The sequence below is a fragment of the Moschus berezovskii genome, chromosome 11 (assembly GCF_049115385.1).
Source record: "Moschus berezovskii isolate FMDL1 chromosome 11, NW_MosBer_1.0, whole genome shotgun sequence".
Lineage (NCBI taxonomy): Eukaryota > Metazoa > Chordata > Mammalia > Artiodactyla > Moschidae > Moschus > Moschus berezovskii.
This window is the reverse complement of record NC_142470.1, coordinates 45,901,986-45,924,694: the sequence shown is the minus strand read 5'-3', so window position 1 is coordinate 45,924,694 and position 22,709 is coordinate 45,901,986. Positions and strand designations below refer to the sequence as shown.

The 22,709-nt window shown below is 36.3% G+C and overlaps 1 protein-coding gene across 12 annotated transcripts in view; it reads left to right on the top strand.

Annotated features, from left to right (window-relative positions):
• EHBP1 (EH domain binding protein 1) overlaps positions 1–22,709 on the top strand; it is a 385,114-nt gene that overhangs the window by 218,952 nt on the left and 143,453 nt on the right. The gene's annotated exons all lie outside the window — the stretch shown is intronic.

Genomic DNA, 22,709 nt, shown 5'->3' with positions numbered 1-22,709 from the left:
TATCTTTCATCTGAAAGGTAGAGATGTTGGATTTAGCAAGTAAGGTAAATAACTCATGACAGTACTCATAAGTGTTTTATTGTTGTTACCATAGGACATTATTTAATTCTCACAGGTAGTTAGGGGGGAAAAGAGATGAACTTGAATTCAGAAGGATAAAGGTCACAGGTCCCCCAGCCAACAGACAGGATTGGAACTGGCATATTCATTAATTACGTGCTCTCTGGACCATATTCCATCTCAGATGCCTGGGCTGCTGCTTTTCTCTAGGGCATCAAGTTTCAGTAGTTCCTGTTGTATTTTATAGTTCATTCTGTGCCTTTCATTAAATGCCAGAGTTCTGAAATAGTTTGTTTGCTTTTATTTTCATAGTTTGAGGGGGAATGAGTTCACTGAGGTCCTCACTCTGCCATTCTATAAGTCTGTCTCCAGGTGTGTGTTTTTATGTCAGGTGTGTTTAACTGTGTGTAACTTTAGGAGGATAAACTAGGACTAAATTCTGTCTTGCTATTGGCTAGGGAAGTTGGCAGTGGAGTCTATAAATGAAGGCAGTAGAGAATAGAAATATAAAGCAAAAGAGATGGTCAATTCCTATACCCATGAGAGCAAAAATAAAGGCAGCAATTGAAGCATTGGTCAAAATCAAAAAGCTATTTAGATTCTTTATCCATTCTAATCATCAAGAATACCTACAACTGTCCTGTTTCCCTAAATCTCTATTCTGTTGCCTACTCTCTCCTTGTCCCCCTTCTGTAGGCCATTGAAGTTTGAAGCTAATCACAAAATCCTAATCTCTTCATGCTTCTGCTGCTAAGTCGCGTCAGTCGTGTCTGACTCTGTGTGACCCCTTAGATGGCAGCCCAACAGGATTCTTGCCTGGGATTCTCCAGGCAAGAACACTGGAGTGGGTTGCCATTTCCTTCTCCAGTGCATGAAAGTGAAAAGTGAAAGTGAAGTCGCTCAGTCATGTCCGACTCTTAGCAACCCCATGGACTGTAGCCTACCAGGCTCCTCCGTCCATGGGATACTCCAGGCAAGAGTACTGAAGTGGGGTGCCATTGCCTTCTCTGAATCTCTTCATAGATGAATGGAAAGGAATTTAACAGTACTTTATTGTGTGCGAGGCAATGGTCAATAACTTCATTTGATCCACAAAACAACCTGAGAAATAAATACCATTATTTCCTTTTTACACTGAGAAACTGAACCTTAGTTAAGTAATTTGCTCAAAGTGATAAAACTAGTATTGACAGTGCCAGAATTAAAATTCAGGTTTTTTGAGTCTAAAACCCACATTTCCCATTGTGCCTTTCTACCTGTAGAGAGATATTTCCAGTTCCAAGTTAGAACTCTAAATACATTTTTCCATAGAAATATTGTTACTCATGGTGATTGAATTCTATTGTAGTGAAGTAGTATTTTTTATGTTATTTTGAGGGTAGTGTTCCGTTGTAGACATATTGTGGAATAAATTATCTTTATGGGGAAAACAGCATTTTACCACCATGCTTCTCTTGGAAAATGCCTCATCATGTTCAGACACACAATCAGTTGTATTCACAGTAACCTTCTGCTGATCTGGAAGATAGTTTGGATAACTCAACTGTGTGAAACACAGCTATGAAAGGTTAATTAAAAAAAAAAGATTGCTGATATTAAATGAGAAAAAACAAAGTGCATAACTGTATAGTATGATAACTTTTGTATGTATAAAGTTTTATTTAAAAGGCTTTATTCACACTCATATACACTCATGTAGACAGACGTGCATGTTCCTATACATTATGGAAGGACTCACAAGTAACTTTGAGGAGAAAGACCTTGAGGGGATGGTGGGTATGCACAAGGTTGAAGGAGGCATTTCTTTTCCTTTTTTCCCTTTCTATGTTGTTTAAATATTTGAATTTTGTAAAATGTTTTTCTTCTCTTTTTGTTATACTCAGAGGCTATTGAATAATGAGATCATGGATCTTTTTTGTTGTTGCCTTTTGTAAGATACCAGATGACATTTCCCCCAAAATTCATCCCTCAAAATAGAGAAAGTTACTCTCAGGTTTGACCAGCAGTATTAGCTTGGTGGTGGCCTGGGGTTCCATCAGACACTTCAGTGTCGTATACTGGAAACCAGGTATAGAGGCTTAATAATAGGAAACTTGATCGGTTCCATTTTCATAACACATGTCTTTCTATTTTGTATATTTATGTAAGATTTCATTTGATGAACCACTGCCAAAAAAAAAAAAGAAATTGGAAACTACTAACTGCATAGTTATGTGTGAGATAAGGAAGAAGATTAGAATCAATGGCATATTGATGATAATCAAAAATGATAAATGATAGCTGAAAAAGAGCAGTGGCATGGGGCTTATTATAGGAATAGATTTGTTTGCGTGTGTGTATGTGCTTGTATGTGTGTACATATCCAAGTAGTTCCTGAAGACTTTGTTTGCAGTATTAAAGCTTAGTAAAATAATGACCATATTGACAACGTTGAGTCAACATGAAAGAGTCTTATTATGCTTCGTATACAATGTTCTGTTTAGGAAAGCAGGACAGTGTGTTTTATATCAAAATATTTGTACTAAAATTAGTGTTTTGATGCTTAAAACAATATGCTTCTTGGCCAATTATTTACTATATTTTTAAATTGAAAAGGAAGCAATAGTTCAAGTAAAGCTTTTGGGAAAAGAAAACACTCAAAATTTAGTTGAATAATAAAAGAATATTTATACCAAATATTTATATTTTGTTTTGAATAACAAAATGCTAAACTGCACTCAGTAGCAATTGACTGCAGAGGCTAATCACTGTCATAGAATGAGTGCTCAGCTAGATGATTACTTTCCTCCACCTGTAACCTGAAACTACTTATTTTTAAGAAAATTTTTGAAAAAAAGCCAAGACCAGAATTTAAACAGATAATAAGCATATACTTATATTGTAAATAAAATTCAAACTACCCCGCTAAAGGCAGTTAAGAATCCCCCAGTGTCATAAATCTACATAAACTCCTCACTCCAGACCATTGATTTCTGCATTTGTAAAATGAGAAAACTATGACACTTTTTAAGCCAACTTGGTAAAAAGACCAATGTTTAGGGCAGTAACCTGACATTTAAAACACAAGCATCTAATATGATAAAATGATAAATTAGGTTCAATGGTGGCTGATCACCATTTACTGACTGTGAATTTAAGTTAATAAGTATATAACTCTGAACTCCTAGATATGATTCATGCAACTTGGTATAAAATGCAAGTCAGATAATAAGAACTTAGGTACGTAAATGACCTTGTTGCCAAATACATCACAAAGGTATTTTACTAAGCACTGTATACCTAATTCTGTAAAAATCACAATATAAATCGCTAATTGTCAATGACAAAGAATTTTTAAAAATTCACCTTGCACTTATGATAAAGTGGAGAAACTCCCCCCACCCGCCCCCGCACATTAGTTGGTGAAATAAGCCTGATCATGTGGAGAAGGGCTCCCTCAAAAAGCCTGATTAGTCGAACTCCAGTGATTACAATGAAACACTGTCCACTTACTCCATCTCTGAAAGTGGAAACGTTGTTCATATCTAAAGGCTCAGCTAAATGACTCAAGCCTTCACTCATATTATTACCTCTTTCTCGAATGCTCTTATAGGGACCCACGTTTTACACTTGTATATTTTTGAGTACTTAAAATTTGCAGAAACTGTAAGAAGCCCAGGTTATACTAAAGTCAAAGTTACATACAGCAGTCTCTTTGATTGATCCTAGCAGCAAATTCAAACCACAAAACAAACATGCTTTTCAGTTTTTATACATAAAGGCTCTCTTACATAAATTTCTTTACCTTCACTTCTGTCTGTGCAAAACTGTGCGGAATGGTGCCTGTGGGCCACTCATGCTGAAAAGCAATAAGCACATGACCAAACTATTAATTTTCTTCATATATAAGTTGAAAGTACCTCATAACTTCGAAGGAAAATCATTAAAAGGAATGAAGATCAAAATTTAATTGAATACAATGATAAATGCATAGTTATTTTGTAAAATAAAATGCCAAACTGCATTCAATGATAGCTTGCAGAGGGTGCAATGGGGATAAGCTTAAGTTACTGGTAAAATTTTTATTTACTGGAATACCTTACTTACCAGAATACCTTGTTCCTCAATAATACAGAATAAATGAGGCACTACTTTATGTATCACCTGGTCTATTGGTTAGTATTGTTTTGGTTATGGCTAATAGAAGGAAGCTATTTTGTTAAATTTTTTTTCATAAGAAAAAGGATAACTTGTTTAGAAAACATGAGGAAATTTTTACAGAACCAAAGGCAAAAGATATAACTAGGACTGAGTTGTAAACATCAACTGTATTGCTTGTCTCTTTGCAATTTTGCCTTCAATTTTCCCTTTACTTTTTTAATGATAATTTAATCTCCCTGCGAAATAGTTTATGTTCTGGAATTACCTCTCTCTCCAATACATAGCCACTCTTCTTTCAGTGTAGCTGACTTTAGCTAAAGGTTAAGAACAAATGACATTTGTTGACAAAATGACTACAGCAACTACTTTTTCTTAATGTGAATGCAGAGCCTCTCAGAATTGTTATTTACTAAACATAAAAAATCTCCAGTAAATGCAGTTTCAGTTGGAATTAGGATTATCTGCTGGCAATAGAATGCCTTGATGACAGTTTAAATGAAAGAAACATGTATTTATGTTTTTACCAATGTTGATGGTCTAGTGCTGATATGGTAGCCTTAAAGCCATCAGGGACCCAGTCTCCTATTGTGCTGATCCACCATCCTCAGTATAGACTTCGATCCGGTAGCCCAAGATGGCTGCTTGAACCATAGTTGATATGCCCCATTCCAGTCAAGAAGAAGAAAGGGGGAAAATAGCCACACCTGCCTCTAGCAAAGGAGACAGAAAAATGAATCTTTATTCTGGTCAATTGCATTACCCAGCTAAAACTCAAGGGTTCTATTACTAAGGAAGATAGGTAAAATGGATATTAGGGAACAGTTAGCAGGCTGTGCCATAGATAAAATATGAGTTTTATAGTGGAGATGCAAATGAACCCAAACTTTGGTATCTCTTCTGTGAGAAAACATGAATGATGACCACTGAAAATAGTCATTCAAAATGACATTTGAACATCAAGCAATGTAAACTTTAAAGGAAAATCAGAATATTTTGCCACTGAGCATAAAGAAATCTAGAAACAGTCTAGAAACGGAATACAAAAACAAAAACCACACACAAAAAAACCCAGGCTATCAAAAGTTGAGTAGTATTTCCTTCAAAGTCAGTTTGCTACATTTATGCAAGGTGGTCTGAAAAGATATGGTAGTTTGTTAAGGAACTACTTTTTGACACGTACGATGTCAATTCTAAAATATATTTGGATAGGTGCACTGCAGAACCTTGACTAGAACATGGCGAGAGGCTCCTAGGATACTAAATGTAAGAACTCACTTCTCACATGGGTGGAAATGAAGACTGTGCATCTGCACCACCTTAAAAGTGAATGCCTCCTTAAATTGTGTGCCCTAGGCACTCCGTACCCAGTTGTGTCTGACTCTTTGTGATGCCATGATGCCATGATGCCATGATGTAGCCCTCCAGGCTTCTCTGTCCATGGGATTTCCCAGGCAAGAATACTGGAGTTAGTTGCCATTTCCTCCTCCAGGGGATCTTCCCATCCCAGGGATCGAACCCATGTTTCTTGCATTGGCAGGTGGATTCTCTACCACCTAGCCACGTGGGAAGCCGGCCCTAGGCACTGCCTTGCTTCAACTCTAATCTCAGCCCTGGTGCACAAATGGGGCAAATCTGGCAACAAATTTATACTAGCAGTAACCCACTTAAAAGACCTTTGCAGTCTAAACCAGGAATCACAGCACTGGAACCATCTCTAAGAATTTGCCTTTTGATATTTAGTGGAAGAGGTAAAATGTTACATTTTGCTTATTGAAATAAACCATGACTAGGATGCTTGCTGGCGTGCTGTGATTCATAGGGTTGCGGAGAGTCGGACACGACTGAGCAACTGAACTGAACTGAACTGAACTGAGGATGCTTGCATTTAGATTTTGTAGAGCAGTTAAGTGTGATTTTTTTAAAGGTTGCTCTTTTATATCAGTATATTCTGGAGTAAATGAATTAGGTGCCTGTCACAGTTTTCCAGCTGAGAATTAAAAAAAAAAAAATACCACCATATAGAAAAAAAACCTGATTAAGGTAAATAAATTATTTGAACATCTTAATGATAATGACTCATAAGTTTGGCTTCGTTGCTGAAAGCTCTATAAAGGCTTAGAAATTAACAATAAATGATAAATTGAGTGTTATTAATATATATTGGCAGGATCACTTTAGGGTACATTACTGGTGATAAAAGCATTGATTAGCCCACTTTTACTGCATGAAGAACATATTTAAAGTATTTGAGCGGATTCATACAGAACCTTCTCAGTTCCCAGTATTGGGTAAATTTCACCCCATCATAATGAGAAACAAAAAGAAAAAAGAAAAGACCTACAACAGCATGCACTGCGGGGCAAGATCTAGGGTGAGACAAGAGTGGCAACTAGGGTGCAAATTTTAAGTTTAGTTTAACCTCTAACTTGCAGGTTCATGCAAGTGCAAACATGGCACTTGTTTAAACCCCAGATTTTCCAGACAAAAATACTGGAGTGGGTTGCCAACTTCTTCCTCCAGGGAATCTTCCCGACCAAGGATAAAACCTGCTTCTCCTACCTCTCCTGCATTACAGGCAGATTGTTTACCATGGAGCTATCTGAAGCCTTTGTGATTCCTGATATACTATAATAGCAAGTAAATAGGACTATCATAAGTATACTTGCCAAAGAATTAAAATGAGATCTAGTCAAACCGCTGGTTGTAATAACTACAAATTTACAAGAAATACTAAGGGGTAGAATGGAATGTATGAAATACAGAGGGGTAAAATGCATCCAGTGCCATCACTTCATGGCAGGTATGAAGGGCAAAAGTGGAAGCAGTGACAGATTTTCTTTTCTTAGGCTTCAAAATCACTGCGGACGGTGACTACAGCCAGGATATTAAAATATGTTTGCTCCTTGGAAGGAAATCTATGTCAAACCTAGACAGTATATTAAAAAACAGAGGCATCACTTTGCTTCAGACAAAGGTCCATATAGTCACGGCTATGGCTTTTCCAGTAGTCATGTATGAATGTGAGAGTTGGACCATAAAGAAAGCTGAGCGCCAAAGAATTGATGCTTTTGAATTGTGCTGGAGAAGACTCTTGAAAGTCTCTTGGACAGCAAGATCAAACCAGTCAATCCTAAAGGAAATCAACCCTGAACATTCATTGGAAGGAGAATGCTGAAGTTCTAATGCTTTGACCACCTAATACGAAGAGCCAACTCATTGGAAAATACCCTAATGCTGGGAAAGATTGAGGGCAAGAGAAGAAGAGGGCGGCAGAGGATGAGATCGTTAGGTAGCGTCACCAATTCAATGAACATAAATCAGAGTAAACTCTGGAAGTTAGTGAAAGACAGTTAAGCCTGGTGTGCTCATTTCATGAGGTTGCAAAGAGTCAGATATGCCTTAGCGACTAAACAACAACAGAATGGATTGAGGGAGAATTTTAGTAACTTTTGAACTTGCATCCACTTTATTACATATTATCAAAATAGAAGTAACTTTTAAAAAACTACAGGAAGAAACTAGTTGTCCATATCATATTAAGCAATTATATAGCACATCTCTCTATGTAATTGATGGAATAGGCCAAGTTAAAAATCAGTAAGATTTAAAGACTCAACAATTTTGGCCTCATAAAATACTATACCATTGGATTAATTTCTTAATGGAGAATGACTATATTTTAGACTCTAATGTAAATTTGCAACACATTTCAGAAGGTAGGATTATGTTCTCTGTCCAAAGTGCAATTAATCTAGAAATCAGTTTAAAAGAAAAAACAAACAGTATTTATAAAGCAATCATTAATCAATTAAAAATAAATATAATTATAAAAATATTTAGAACAAATCCATATATTTGAAAATTAATATATATTCTTTCAATTAATCTATAGGTCAAAGAAGAAATCTTAACAAGATAAACTGTAAATCCAATGAAAATGTTTGGTTTCACTACTTGATGTGTTGATGAGGAATTTATATAATCAAGTTGAATTCCTATAGTTATTTCTGTGATGGTTTTATGTTTACTTAAACTTCTTGTTTGGCACTGTTTTTTAATATAAGTCCCAGCTTGAAAGTTTTGAAGAACAAGCCTGACATGTTTGAACATGGAGAAGAGTCTCAAAAACAATCATGTACAGTTGAGTTAATGGAGCAACTAGATACCATAAAACGGCTTTAATATTCCTTTCACTGTCTGTTTCCATGGCAAGAGTTTCCATTCAAGCAAGAGTTTAGGACATGCTTTGAATGGGAGTGAGTATTCTTTAACCAGCTCTTATACAGAAGGCTAACCTACTCTGGGATATGTAAACTCTTTAACACCTGGATTAAGAGTTGTAGTCTAAGAATTAATATATACAATATATACTGAGTTCATTAGTGCCATTTTCATTAAGGGTGTATGAACATTTTCTTTGAAAACTTGCATGTTGTTAGATCATTACATTAGATCTTAAATTTATAACACAGGAATCTTTTGTAGCCTTAAAAAAAATGAAAACAAACAACTTCTAATAGCGTTCAACATAGTGCCACTGCAGAAAGACTTTGAAGTTAGATAAACCCCTCTAATAATGATGTTTTTGGGAAGCAAAGCCAATAATTGAAAATACATTGTGAATAAATTAATAACTTTTTGGAAATGTAAACTTATAAAGTATCTGATACTTTAATAAGTAAGTTTGTAGTATTGTACTTTATAGTAAATTGTATTTCTGTTCTAGTACTAAATTCTAAGGTTTGGGATCATACTTATGCCCAGATGCCTCAAGAAGCTCAATAAATAATTGTTTATCTGTACAACATCATAATTTCTAATTGTTGGATATAATAATTGGGATCAAAATCCTGAAACTATTTCTCCACCCTTCTCCCAACCCCCAGTAGTAGATGCTATTGCAGGGGAAACTCTTTAGTGTTTATTTTCCTCTTAACTGCTTTGGAAAACATGTTTTAGCATAGCTGGACTTTTTTTTTTTAAACAAAGACTATCCACATTTAATGTCTTATAATAAACCTCATAGGTAATTGAAACAGAAAAACCTCATGTAATTGAGTGATTAGTATAAGCACAGAGTTTATTTTTACTTTGAATAGAAAGCAGTTTATTCTTTCATGTACTCATAATAACTGCATTATTAAACAGAGATCTTCATTTGGTCTGACTTCAGTGAGTTAAAATATATCAGTAATGTGCACTTAAGATTTTCACACAAGGTAAAAACTTTTTTTCCATTATATATTGTTCCCCTTATATATATTTCTTTAAAACATGTTAATGTTTTTATTTATTTAATGAAACTTCACCTTATATAGCAGATCTTACCTTTATTTCAGCCCACACTGTTCTCACAAATTTATAATTGACTAAAACAAAATCTTTTGAATATAAGGTTATTTTACTTATTCACTATTTTCCCCCAAAAAAGTGTGTTTCTTATAGAACACCTTTAAAGTTTTTTGGAAGGACAAAACTACTTCAAAACACATCATTGCTAAATACAAATTCAGATACCATGTCCTACCCATTACCAGTTCTATATTAATAGTATTTGAATGATGATGCTTTGGCGTATACATAACCAAGATGTTACTGTACATTTATTAATTTTGAAAATACTAATTCAGACACATGAGAATTTTATAATTTCTATGAGCAGTAACCATGACTTTGATAAACATTAGCCATAAAAAGAGATTCATGGAAATTTTTAAAAGATATTTTTCAATAGAAGTGTCATTTTTTATCTGACTCTGAAGTGAAGTTTTTAGTTACTCTGAAGGAAGCATCAAAAGTATTCTTACAATAATTCTTATCTTCCTAACACCTTAAAAGAAGGCAAAGCTAAATGAACATTATAAGGTTTGCTAAATAATTTAAAATTTAATTCAACACTCAAAATTTTATTCATCATATAAGACACCATTAATAACCTGGGTATTTTCATTTTAAGAAATATTCTCATGTAAGTACATTTGTATAATGTGTTTGAAGGGCATGAGATGCAAAAGTGCTATAGAACCTGAAAATTTCTCGAGTTAAGTCAGTTCAGTTCAGTTACTCAGTCATGTCCTACTCTTTGGCACCCCATGGACTGCAGCATGCCAGGCCTCCCTGTCCATTGCCAACTCCCAGAGTTTATTCAAACTCATGTCCATTGAGTTGATGATGCTGTCCAACCATCTCATCCTCTGTTGTCCCCTTCTCCTCCTGACCTCAATCTTTCCCTGCATCAGGGTCTTTTCCAGTGAGTTAGTTCTTCGATTCCGGTGGCCAAAGTATTAGAGTTTCAGCTTCAGCATCAATCCTTCCAATGAACACCCAGGACTGATCTCCTTTAGGATGGACTGGTTGGATCTCCTTACAGTCCAAGGGACTCTCGAGAATTTTCTCCAACACCACAGTTCAAAAGCATCAATTCTTCAGTGCTCAGCTTTCCTTATAGTCCAACTCTCACGTCCATACATGACCACTGGAAAAACCATGCTGCTGCTGCTAAGTCACTTCAGTCGTGTCCGACTCTGTGTGACCCCGTAGACGGAAGCCCACCAGGCTCCCCCTTCCCTGGGATTCTCCAGGCAAGAACACTGGAGTGGGTTGCCATTTCCTTCTCCAATGTGTGAAAGTGAAAAGTGAAAGTGAAGTCGCTCAGTCGTGTCCGACCCTTAGCGACCCCACGGACTGCAACCTACCAGGCTCCTCCATCCATGGGATTTTCTAGGCAAGAGTACTGGAGTGGCGGGCAAAGCAATGTCTCTGCTTTTTAATATGCTGTTTAGGTTGGTCATAACCAACTTTCTCTTTGCATAATAACAATTCTTTTGGTTTATGAAGTGGTTTATAATCTCCAAAACATTAAAATGTGTATGGTTTGTTTTATTCTCTAACCATGAAGTAAGTAGGGTGGGAGCTGTTTTCCCCATTTAAAAAAATAAGAGAACTGAGGCAAAGGTACCTGCCTTACCTTATCTTACTTGCCTCCTGAGAAATCTTTATGCAGGACAAGAAGCAACAGTTAGAACTGGACATGAAACAACAGACTTGTTCCAAATCGTTAAAGGAGTACATCAAGGCTGTATATTATCACCCTGTTTATTTAACTTATTTGTGGAGTACATCATGCGTAATGCCAGGCTGGATGAAGCACAAGCTGGAATCAAGATTGCCGAGAGAAATATCAATAACCTCAGATATGCAGATGATACCACCCTTATGGCAGAAAGCGAAGAAGAACTAAAGAACCTCTCGATGAAAGTGAAAGAGGAGAGTAAAAAAGTTGACTTAAAACTCAACATTCAGAAAACTAAGATCATGGCATCTGATCCCATCACTTCATGGCAAATAGATGGGGAAACGGTGACAGACTTCATTTTTGGGGGCTCCAAAATCAGTGCAGATGGTGACTGCAGCCATGAAATTAAAAAAAGCTTGCTCCTTGGGAAGAAAATTTATGACCACTGTAGACAGTATATTAAAAAGCAGAGACCTAACTTTGCCAACAAAGGTTCATCTAGTCAAAGCTATGGTTTTTCCAGTGGTCATGTATGGATGTGAAGGCTGAGCTCCGAAGAACTGATGCTTTTGAACTGTGGTGTTGGAGAAGACTCTTGAGAGTCCCTTGGACTGCAAGGAGATCCAACCAGTCCATTCTAAAGGAGATCAGTCCTGAACATTCATTGGAGGGACTGATGCTGAAGCTGAAACTCCAATACTCTGACCACCTGATGCAAAGAACTGACTCATTGGAAAAGACACTGATATTGGGAAAGATTGGAGGTGGGAGGAAAAGGGGATGACCGAGGATGAGGTGGCTGGATGGCATCACTGACTCCATGGACATGAGTTTGAGCAAGCTCCAGGAGTTGGTGATGGACAGGGAAGCTTGGCATGCTGCAGTCCATGGGGTCTCAAAGAGTCGGACATGACTGAGTGACTGAACTGACTGACTGAGCAAAGTTAATGTCATTACTACATCACACACTTTCCTGTATAATTGTGCTGCATTTCTGGCAAATATGAATTTGCCTACAGATTTATTGAGTAATAAATCTTGCTAAAAATTGTCTTATTTATAAAAATGGAATTTGGAAAGCCTCTTTTAAGTAGCAAACTTTGCTAGTACCTTTAAGGATTCTATAGTGCATTAACTACCAGATCCAAAAGCATAGGAAACAGAAAAATCATGGTCTGATAAGCCACTACCAATATAAGGAAAATTGAAAATAAGGGCTAAATATGTAGCCTAAAATTGCATCATTAAGAAAGTGTGATTCAACAGACCAAATTAATTTACTCACAGGCTTTTTAAAAAAAATGAGGGTATCTTATTTCAGATGGGGTAATTTTTGTTTTTATTTTTACATCCTTTGAATTTTATCTAGAGTTTTGTCTCTCAGAATTTGAGAAATTATAGTAAAGTGTATTGATCAGTTGATAACAAATGATGTTATTATTTTGTTTCTATTTATTCTCATATACTTTGCTGTCAATAAAAAAATGCATTAAAATACTTTCTTGGAAAATATAGAAGCTATATTAGATTATTTTATATTGTAAAGCAATGAAGCTGTTTGAGTTTATATGATAGGTAGCTAAGGAATTTTCTTTAATCCTGTGTTCAGTTTTGCCTTACAATGAAAATCACATTTAAGGCCAACTACTTGATATGCACAAAATTTCTTTTGTTTATTAAACCATAGGAATAACGGTGGCCTTTTCCTTGATGACTTGTAACTAATTGAGCTTGGTTCTTCTTAGATTGACAGGCATCTTTTTTAACTTGGACATAAGCTTGTGTGAGTAAATGCTTCCATATTTTAGTCATGGTGAGTTATGAGCATATTAAAAATAATTATCTTCACCTCATAAATCTTTCTTTAGTGAAATTTATTTTAGTGCATACTGTAATCTTCCTATTAATGTCTCCTACTTTTGGTCAGATATATATAGATGGCAGTAAATTTTCAATTTGAGCTATATTTAGCATAGAGAAAAAGGCCAGTGGCATGATGCATTGTAACTGTAGTTCATAATCAGCGTCTGTTAAAAAAGATTTGAGACACAACCAAACCCATCTATTCTGCTGCTTATTGGCATTGGGTACTTTGTTTTTAAGTAGAATACAGTAATTTAGTTTCATTGGCCGATTTTGAGAATTGAAAGAGTCATAGATGCCATTCTATGGAGGGATCAAAAATAAGGCTGCATTTGCCAAACACTGATGGTGATGATAGGGTTAGAGTGGATCATCTGAGTTAATTCATGTTTACAAAGTTAGGCACGATTAGTAATATGAACATTCAATATTTGGTCTAGGAAAAAAACAGCAGCTTACTACCAAAAATTAGGATTATTATTATAATTGTTATGATGTTTAGCAAATATGATAGTAATATATATAACACAGTTCAAGATTGGTGGCCTACATGAAATACATTAAATACTTCTGAGACAGTGTAAGCATGTTAGTTACATATTCCACAGCAGCATTTTTTCTGTCATGTTTAACACTATGCTTTGCTATCATTTCTCCATTTGTTGAATTCAAGATGACCTTTGCATGAGTAAAGTCAAATAAGGATTAAGGCAGGAATTTTCAATGATGGAAAAGAGCAACAGATGTAGCCAGCTTTGAACTTGGAAGGATTGTTGATGGGCTGTTGCTTAAAGGGAGTGTCTGTAGTGGGGGAAGATAGGAAAGGGAAAAGGAAAATAAGTTGAGAAAATATCAAAAATATGGAAGAGCAAAAATAAATAGAAATACCTCTATTGGTCTTTTGTAATTATGATGAAATTATCTTGCAGCTTTAAAATTGCTGTCATCTATATAAACTTCTTTTTAAACTTTTGTATTACAAAGATGTAGTTTAAAAACATACATACATGTTCAAAAATATGGATGGAAAATGGCTATGATTAGGAAAGTCAGAGTTGCTACACACTGGTATTTGTGAAGGCTACTTCACAAGTCACATAGATTCTTTTTCAAATGATTTAACTTAAAATGAAATCTAAACCTTGGTAGCTGTTAACATCCTAAATGTATATCCTGGAAGAACTGACTGTTTTAGCATCAATTCTCCTAGTTCCTGATAACATTATTTTTCTAAGTGAACTGCTGTTGTTTGTGGTAATAAGTAATTTTGAAGTTGTAAAGAAGAACCAAATTGAATAGAGAAGAATTTAAAACAAAGATAATTTTACACTGTAGCTGTTAATAACTGAAAGTTCTTTAGGGGGTTTAGTGGGAAAGTTTATGAGGAGAAATAAAGATGAAATAGTTATATCTGTTTTGTTTATTAAAATTACATGCTAAATGTTAACATTGTGTAAAAAACACTTAAACTGCTGAAACTTAATGTAGCTTTGTTAGAATAAATTTCTATCAGTATGAATCTGTATAGTCGGTAACTCTCATAATGCCTATAATTTTAGTTTAAAATCATGTGAAGGAATGAATGCACATAAGAGGATAGTAATAGAAGTATTAAGAAGTGATTAAACAGAAAAAAACAAAAAAAAACTAATTTGAAAAGATACATGTACTCTAGTATTCACAGCAACAATATTTACAATTGCCAGATATGGAAGCAACCTAAGTGTTAACAGATGAATGGATAACGATGTGTGGTGTAGTAGTCCATGCACTGGAGTACTATTCATAAAAAGGAATGGAATTTTTCCATTTTAAGCAACATAAATGGTCTTGGAGGGCATTATGTTAAGTGACATAAATCAGACAGAGGAAAACAAGTACTCTATGATATGACTTATATGTGGAATCTAAAAAATACAAAAAACTAGTGACTATAACAAAAAAAGAAGCAGACTCAAGCTAGTGATTGCTGATGGAGATAGGGAAGGGGGAAGGGCAGTCTAGAAGTAGAGGATTGAGAGGTACAGACTATTAGGTATAAAATAAGCTGTAAGGATATGGTGTACGACACAGGGAATATAGCCAATATCTTACAATAACTGTAAATGGAGTATAACCTTTAAAAAGTATGAGTCATTATATTGTATACCTGAAACATAATATTGTACAGCAGCTATACTTCAGTTAAAAAAAAAGGTAAGGGATTAAAATTATGGGATAAGGAAGAAAACTGTAAACACTAAGTCCAAAGGTCTTCTTCCCCAAAGGAGATAAATTCATTCATAGTTCCTCATCTAATAATATAAGATTTTTAAATAGGTTATCGCTCCCAATCTTTGATTTAGCAGTGATCATTTACAGTTTAGTAATACATATCTTTCTTCCACCATCACCAAATCTAAAAAATAATCCCATATCTTTCTAATTTACTTTTTAATTTCTTTTTGCTATTTGGACTATAGATAGTATAAAGGCTTGTTGGGAAGATAATACATGTATCAGTTCAGTTCAGTTCAGTCGCTCAGTCGTGTCCGACTCTCCGCGACCCCATGAATCACAGCACGCCAGGCCTCCCTGTCCATCACCAACTCCCGGAGTTCACTCAAACTCATGAAGATAATACATGTATAGTAGTCAAATAACCATAAAATAGTATACAGAGGGTAAATTATCATAGGAACTAAAATATATGGAGTGTGTTATGGAAATTGAGAGGAAGGGAAGAAAAGAAGATGTTCCATGGAGGAAATGACATTTGAACCTATAACTTACTGATTTTATAGAACATGGACACAGAAATGGAGGAGGGACATTTTGAGCAAGTGAAATAATATAAGCACTCCCTCATGTGAACCCTAATTCATGGTCTTTCTTTCTCCAGTGCTTACAGTTACCTTTACATTCTTTTTCTTCCATTCCTCTATGACTGCATATGTAGGCCCTGTACCTCAAGTTTCCAGTGGATACACTCCTATGCATTTTTTATGATCTAACTCAAGTGCTTCCTTCTGTGTGAAGATCTCTCCTGGATCATTAAATCAAAGAACATACCCCTACCTTTGTGCTGCTCATTTATTACTCATACTCCTCTATGGTACAGTTGTTAATTTTTGTGTCTTTCCTCCCTAGTAAGACTGAGCTTCTAAATTTGTATAACAGATTCTTGGAGTCCTACTGAATGCCAAAACAGTATGAATAGAGTAGTGAACAGGACAAAGCCCTGCCCATGGCATGCTCACATTCTAAAGAGTTAGAAAGATTACAAATAAGTAAACACACAACTAAAGAATATAATTTCACATTTGATAAGAAAATAAAGCCAAGTAAGATGGTAAAGTGAATAGTGGCAGAATGGCATTTTTAAAAAGTGGTCATGAAACATCTTTCTGAGAAGGTGATGTTTGAGTAGATTCCTTAATGATATCAAGGAGTGAGAGATGTATAACAATATAGGCTAAGATCTTCCCTGGCAGAGGAAACAGCAAGTGTAAAGGCCTTGGGGTATAAACTTAGATTGGGGGTCATATAAACCCTCTCTAAGAACAAATCACCGACTCGATGGACATGAGTTCGAGTGAACTCCGGGAGTTGGTGATAGACAGGGAGGCCTGGCATGCTGTGATTCATGGGGTTGCAAAGAGTAAGACACGACTGAGCGACTGAACTGAACTGAAGAACAAAAGTTATGACCAAACTAGACAGCATATTAAAAAGCAGAGACATTACTTTGCTGACAAAGGCCTGTCTAGTCAAAGCTGTGGTTTTTCCAGTAGTGAAAGTTGGACTATGAAGAAAGCTGAGCGCAGAAGAATTGATGCTTTTGAACTATGGTGTTGGAGAAGACTTTTGAGAGTCCCTTGGACTGAAAGGAGATCCAACCAGTCCATCCTAAAGGAGATCAGTCCTGAATATTCTTTGAAAGGACTGATGCTGAAGCTAAAGCGCCAATATTTTGGCCATCCACTGAGAAAAACTGACTCATTGGAAAAGACCCTAATGCTGGAAAAGATTGAAGGCAGGAGGAGAAGCGGGTGACAGAGGATGAGATGGTTGGATGGCCTCACAGACTCCATGGACATGAGTTTGAGCAAGCTCCGGGAGTTGGTGATGAACAGGGAAGCCTGGCATGCTGCAGTCCATGGGGTCACAAAGAGTCAGACACAACTGAGCGACTGAACTGAACTGAAAGAACAAAAGGAGCGGAGGGCGACAGAGGATAAGATGGTTAGATAGCATCACCAACTCAATGGACATGAATCTGAGCAAACTCCAGGAGATAGTGAAGGATGAGGAAGCCTGGCATCCTGCAGTCCATGGGTGTCGCAAAATGTTGGACCTGACTTAATTACTGAACAGCAACAGCAAGAACTAACATTTGTGTTGAAATTTGAAAGGTGAGTATGGATAGTGAAGGAAAGAAGAGGGGTAATTTATGCTGAAAAAACAGCCATGGTTGCCATATTAAAGGAGTTCGACATACTAGAAGAATTTATGGGCAAGTGTGGTCAAAGCAGAATAAATAAGGGGAATACAGAATAAATAAGGGGGATACATAGAGCAAGATGAAACTGAGAACTGGAGAGGGTTAAATCATGCCAGGCCTTTGAAGGCCGTGTTACCTCAAGGGACATATACACACACACACACAGAATCATAAGATTTCCCTGCTTAAGACTCCTGAACAGATTGTATATGTATATGTGTATATACTCATATATATTTCAAAACATCATTCTCACCTTTGTGAAAATGGTCAGGGATGGAAGTAGAAGGAAATGGAAACAAATAGTCTGGGCTAAGTACGATGGTGGTTGAGACTAAAGTGGTGACAACAGAGAAAGAGAAAACTAGATAAAATACAAGTTCCATTTAATTCACAAGATTTTTGCTTTGGGTATTGTATTCAAGAAATCTTTGTCTAACCCAGGTTTTCAAAAGTTTTCTCCTATGTTTTCATTAGAAGTTTTATAGTTTTATACAATGTATGGATCGAAGGATTTTTGTGTCTTTGCTCTTTTGTTGTTGCCTTTTCTTTCTTAGCATATGATGATCCAGTCATCTCATCTCCTTGTTGAAAAGGTTATCCTTTCTCCTCTGAACTGTCTTTTCACTTTTGTTGAAAATTAATTGACTATATAGGTTTGGGTCAATTTCTGTATTGTGTTCTGTTCCAGTGGTCCATTTATCTACCTTTATACAGTACAAAACTATGTTGATTACTGTCTCTTAAACCCAAGTTTTTAAATTCAGGAAGTGTAGGCCCAGTAAGTTTGTTCTATTTCAAAGTTGGGTCTGTTTCAAAATTGTGTTCTAGGCCCTTTGCATTTCCATATATACAAACTTTAGAATCAGCTTGTCAGTTTCTGATTGGGGTTGCATTGAATCTGTAGTTCAGCTTGGATATAATTGATGAATCCATGAATAAACCTTCTCTCTCCATTCATTTAGGTCTTTAATTTCTCCCAGTAGTGTTTTATAGTTCTCAGTGTACAAGTATTCCACATTTTTAGTCCAGTGTATGCCTTGGTGTTTCATATTTTCAAAATGGTCATTTTTAAAATTAAAATTTTTTTACTTTGAACTCATTATGGATTCATAATGAGTGGTTTAAGAAATAATACAGAAACAATCCCATACTTTATCCAGTTACCCCCAGTAGTAGTATCTTGCAAAGCTATAAATAGTATATAAATTGACATTTATACAGTTAAGCCATAAAATATTTCTATCATCATGCAAATAGCCAGAGTTTGCCTTTTATAGCCACAACCACTGTGTTCTCCATTTCTGTAATTTTGTCATTTCAAGGATATTATATAAATGGAATCAATCTGCTTCTTTTCACTGTAATTCCCTCGTGATTCATCCAAGTTGTTGTATCTATCAATAATCCTCCATGGTATGGATATACGACTATTAAAACATTCACCTGGTGGAGGACTTAAGGTGAATACCTTAAACGTGTACCAAGTTAATGAGTAATATGTTATTTTGTACATGTAACTCAGTTTACACAGTTGGTACCATTCTATAATAAAACTGATTAATGTACTTAAATTTTAATCCAAATTGAGTTTGATTGTAAAGAACTATTTCACAAAAGTAGCTTTAGAAAGTTGAATAAAACTACTTTGTAAATCTGGCTAGGAAAAAAAATCTGTTTTAAAGATTTTTTTTGACTGCAGCCATCAGGTCATATTTTAAAATAAACTCTTCAACCGCTTACTAAGTTCTTCCTTTATGGTAAGTGTTATAAACCCTTAAGAAAAGGACTTGTTCTGCCTCCCATTGTATTGATCATCCTAACATGTAATGGATGTTCAGTACTTTTTTTTTTTTAATGAAAAAAAAAATGCACTACATTGTTGCTTGTGGCAACTTTGGTAAAATTAGAATAACTGAGGGATTTCGACCAGTTTTATCTTAAATTTCTTTATTGGACAAGTCATTAAACTTCTTTGGCTCAGTTTCATCTCTTTCATCCTTAAAAAGCATAACAGGTTTTAAGATGCAAACTAAAATAGCTGCAGGATCCTCTTGTGAGATATTAACTGGGAGAACAGACTTTACAGGTTCTCAGTAATGCATATTGCCTAGTACTAGTAGGTGCTTCAGTTCAGTTCAGTCGCTCAGTCCGCTCTTTGCGACCCCACGAATCACAGCACGCCAGGCCTCCCTGTCCATCATCAACTCCCAGAATTCATTCAAACTCATGTCTATCGAGTCGGTGATGCCATCCAGTCATCTCATTCTCTGTCGTCTCCTTCTCCTCCCGCCCCCAATCCTTCCCAGCATCAGAGTCTTTTCCAGTGAGTCAACTTGTCGCATGAGGTGGCCAAAGTATTGGAGTTTCAGCTTTAGCATCAGTCCTTCCAATGAACACCCAGGATTGAGCTCCTGTAGAATGGACTAGTTGGATCTCCTTGCAGTCCAAGGGGACTCTCAAGAGTCTTCTCCAGCACCACAGTTCAAAAGCATCAATTCTTCAGCGATCAGCTTTCTTCACAGTCCAACTCTCACATCCATACATGACCACTGGAAAAACCATGGCCTTGACTAGACGGACCTTTCTTGGCAAAGTAATGTCTCTGCTTTTTAATATACTATCTAGGTTGGTCTTAGTGCATTTTAATTGAAAAAATGAATCTTAATTCATTTTTGTTTATCTTACAAGTGATAAAGCCAAAACCCAGAATGAATGTTATTAAGGCTAACATCACACAGCTGTATAAACTGCAGGGCCAGAACTGGAGTTCAAGTTCCTGGCTCCAGCACAGTTTTCTTTCTAGGTAGTATTTCAAATCTGAGTCAGGTATAGAGAGAATGATTGGGGAATGAGGTACATGGTGCTCCATAAGATCCTTAACACCGAGATCATGCCACAGAGTAAGTTGTATATTCCCCCTGAAATTATGCTGTTGAGACCAGAGACTATGCCTTTTCATAAGAAGAACAAGTTATTCAACATCTCTACCCTTCATTGTGCTCACCTGTAAAAGAGAGATAATCGTGATTATCTCACAAAGCTGTTATGAGGATTAAATATATGTGTTAATATATGTAAAGTAGAGTATGTAAATTTGGCGGTGCCTGATGGTGCCTCCGACACGAAGCTGGGTGGGGTAGAGAGTAGAGGGTGGTAGTTGCGGCAGGTGGGAGAAGGAGGAGGCGGCGGTGAATCATAAATGACTCCGAAGTAGGACCTGGAGACTAAATTCCAGGAGGATAATGGTCATTCATGACCAAGAAGAAAAGACCTGAGACATGGAATGAGCGATTGCAGCTCTTCAGTGTGAGTCAGCAAGCCCTGAGAAGGCCTGCCACCTGGCCTTCATTTGACTATAGCCACTCCAGCCACTCTCTATGGTGAACCTAGAGGAAACTGAGAATGCAGGATTACAGACTCCAGTTACCTAAAATGACACAGATTAACATCAAGATAAAGATCACGTGCAAAGAAAACCCATGCCCCCAAAGAGATTACAGTCACTCCTCCAAACAGATCCAGCAGGAATAACCACAAAAGTCACCCTTGGGGCCCCTTAATAGAACAGGGTGAGAGCTCCGTGACCCCAACTAGGTAGGGTCTGTGAGTCCCGTGTCAGCATTAAAGAAGTTACAGAAGACTGACCATCTGTCCCTCATCACCCCAATAAAGATTTCTTGGGGTTCATGTCTCAAGGAAAATTTGAAGTAGGAGATAGATGGTCCCTGGGCTGAACAGCTGGTGATTTTCAAACAGAGCAAAACTGAAGTTTGTCCTCAGCCAGATAAGAATGACATATTTCCCTTCCTCCACTGTTAGGAGGGAATAAACTGACGGGGGAATTGTTGCAGTGAAAAGGAAAAAAGAGGAATGAGTTTTTCTTTTTCACTTCTCTGAGAGCAAAGAAGATAAAGAACAGTGAGCAGGCTTGAACATTCCTAGTTTATTTTACTTTAACCGCTCCTGCTTCCGAATGTCTGTAACTAAGTTTGCTTTTCTGCCCCCTGACTCTGCAGGAGCTACACTTCACTTGACTCTATGCTAAATACATCCTCTATGTGATGTTTACCTTTACAACAGCCTTCCCCTTGTAGTTACATGTCAGAAAGAAGGCCTCAGAGCCACCAGACTGCCAGATGCAGTTACTGGGTTACTGATGCCAGTTTATGACTGTCTTTGAAATGACGCAAGAGGAAGAAATCAAGATCCTGTCACCTTTGTTTCCTCATCACCGACTCCTGACTGCTCCTGACTGTGAGCACCTGCCTTAGGGACACAGTTCTTGAGGCAGGAGCATACTGTGTTCCCCTCTCCACTACCTGAGGATAAAAGTCACCATTCTATTTCTTCCAAAAAAAAAATGTATATATATATGTAAAGTACTCAGAATGTTGTCTGGTACATAGTAAATTCTGTAAGTGCTAACTGCTAGTACTACATCATTGATGTTGTTGTTGTTGTTAATGCATTTGTCCTCGAATCTGACCCCCCAAAAAAGCATTAGGTTATTTTCTTAGAGTTTGTTTTTAACTTTTTTCCTTCCTTCTTCAGTGACTTTCAAGCCCTTGGGGTTGAGGTGTGTAGGCTTAGTGAGATTATAAAAAAAAAAGTTTATGATTTTTGTCATTGATGGATTGTCTTTGTTTCTGAAGTATTTTTGAACTGAGGCATCTATCATGTATGTTTATTGGGAAGAAAGGTAACAATATCCTGAAACTTAGGAAGGCTTTTTAGCAAAAGCATATTTTTTTTTAACTTTTTTAAGACTATCATCCATGAAATATATATAATTGTGCTTTTTGGAAAAAATTAAGGTTTTCAAAAATTATTTTATTTTTCATGGCATCTAGATTCTTTAATAATATACTTGGTGATATGAAAACTGTGAATAGTTTTAAACCACTGGTATAGACTATATACATTAAACGGGTTGGAGGACCAAGAAACCATCTTTACCTCCTGAGTTACATGGTGTTAAATTAACTTTTAGAGAGACTTTAGCGGATCCCATTAAATCTTGTGTTTTTTTTTCAGTTTTCCTCCCTATCTGGACAGAGCAGTTATTTTATTTGTTGCTGAGAACGCTGGCCACAAATTTTTCATGAATGGAATAAATAACAATTAGGGAGAGTGTTCATTCTCTCC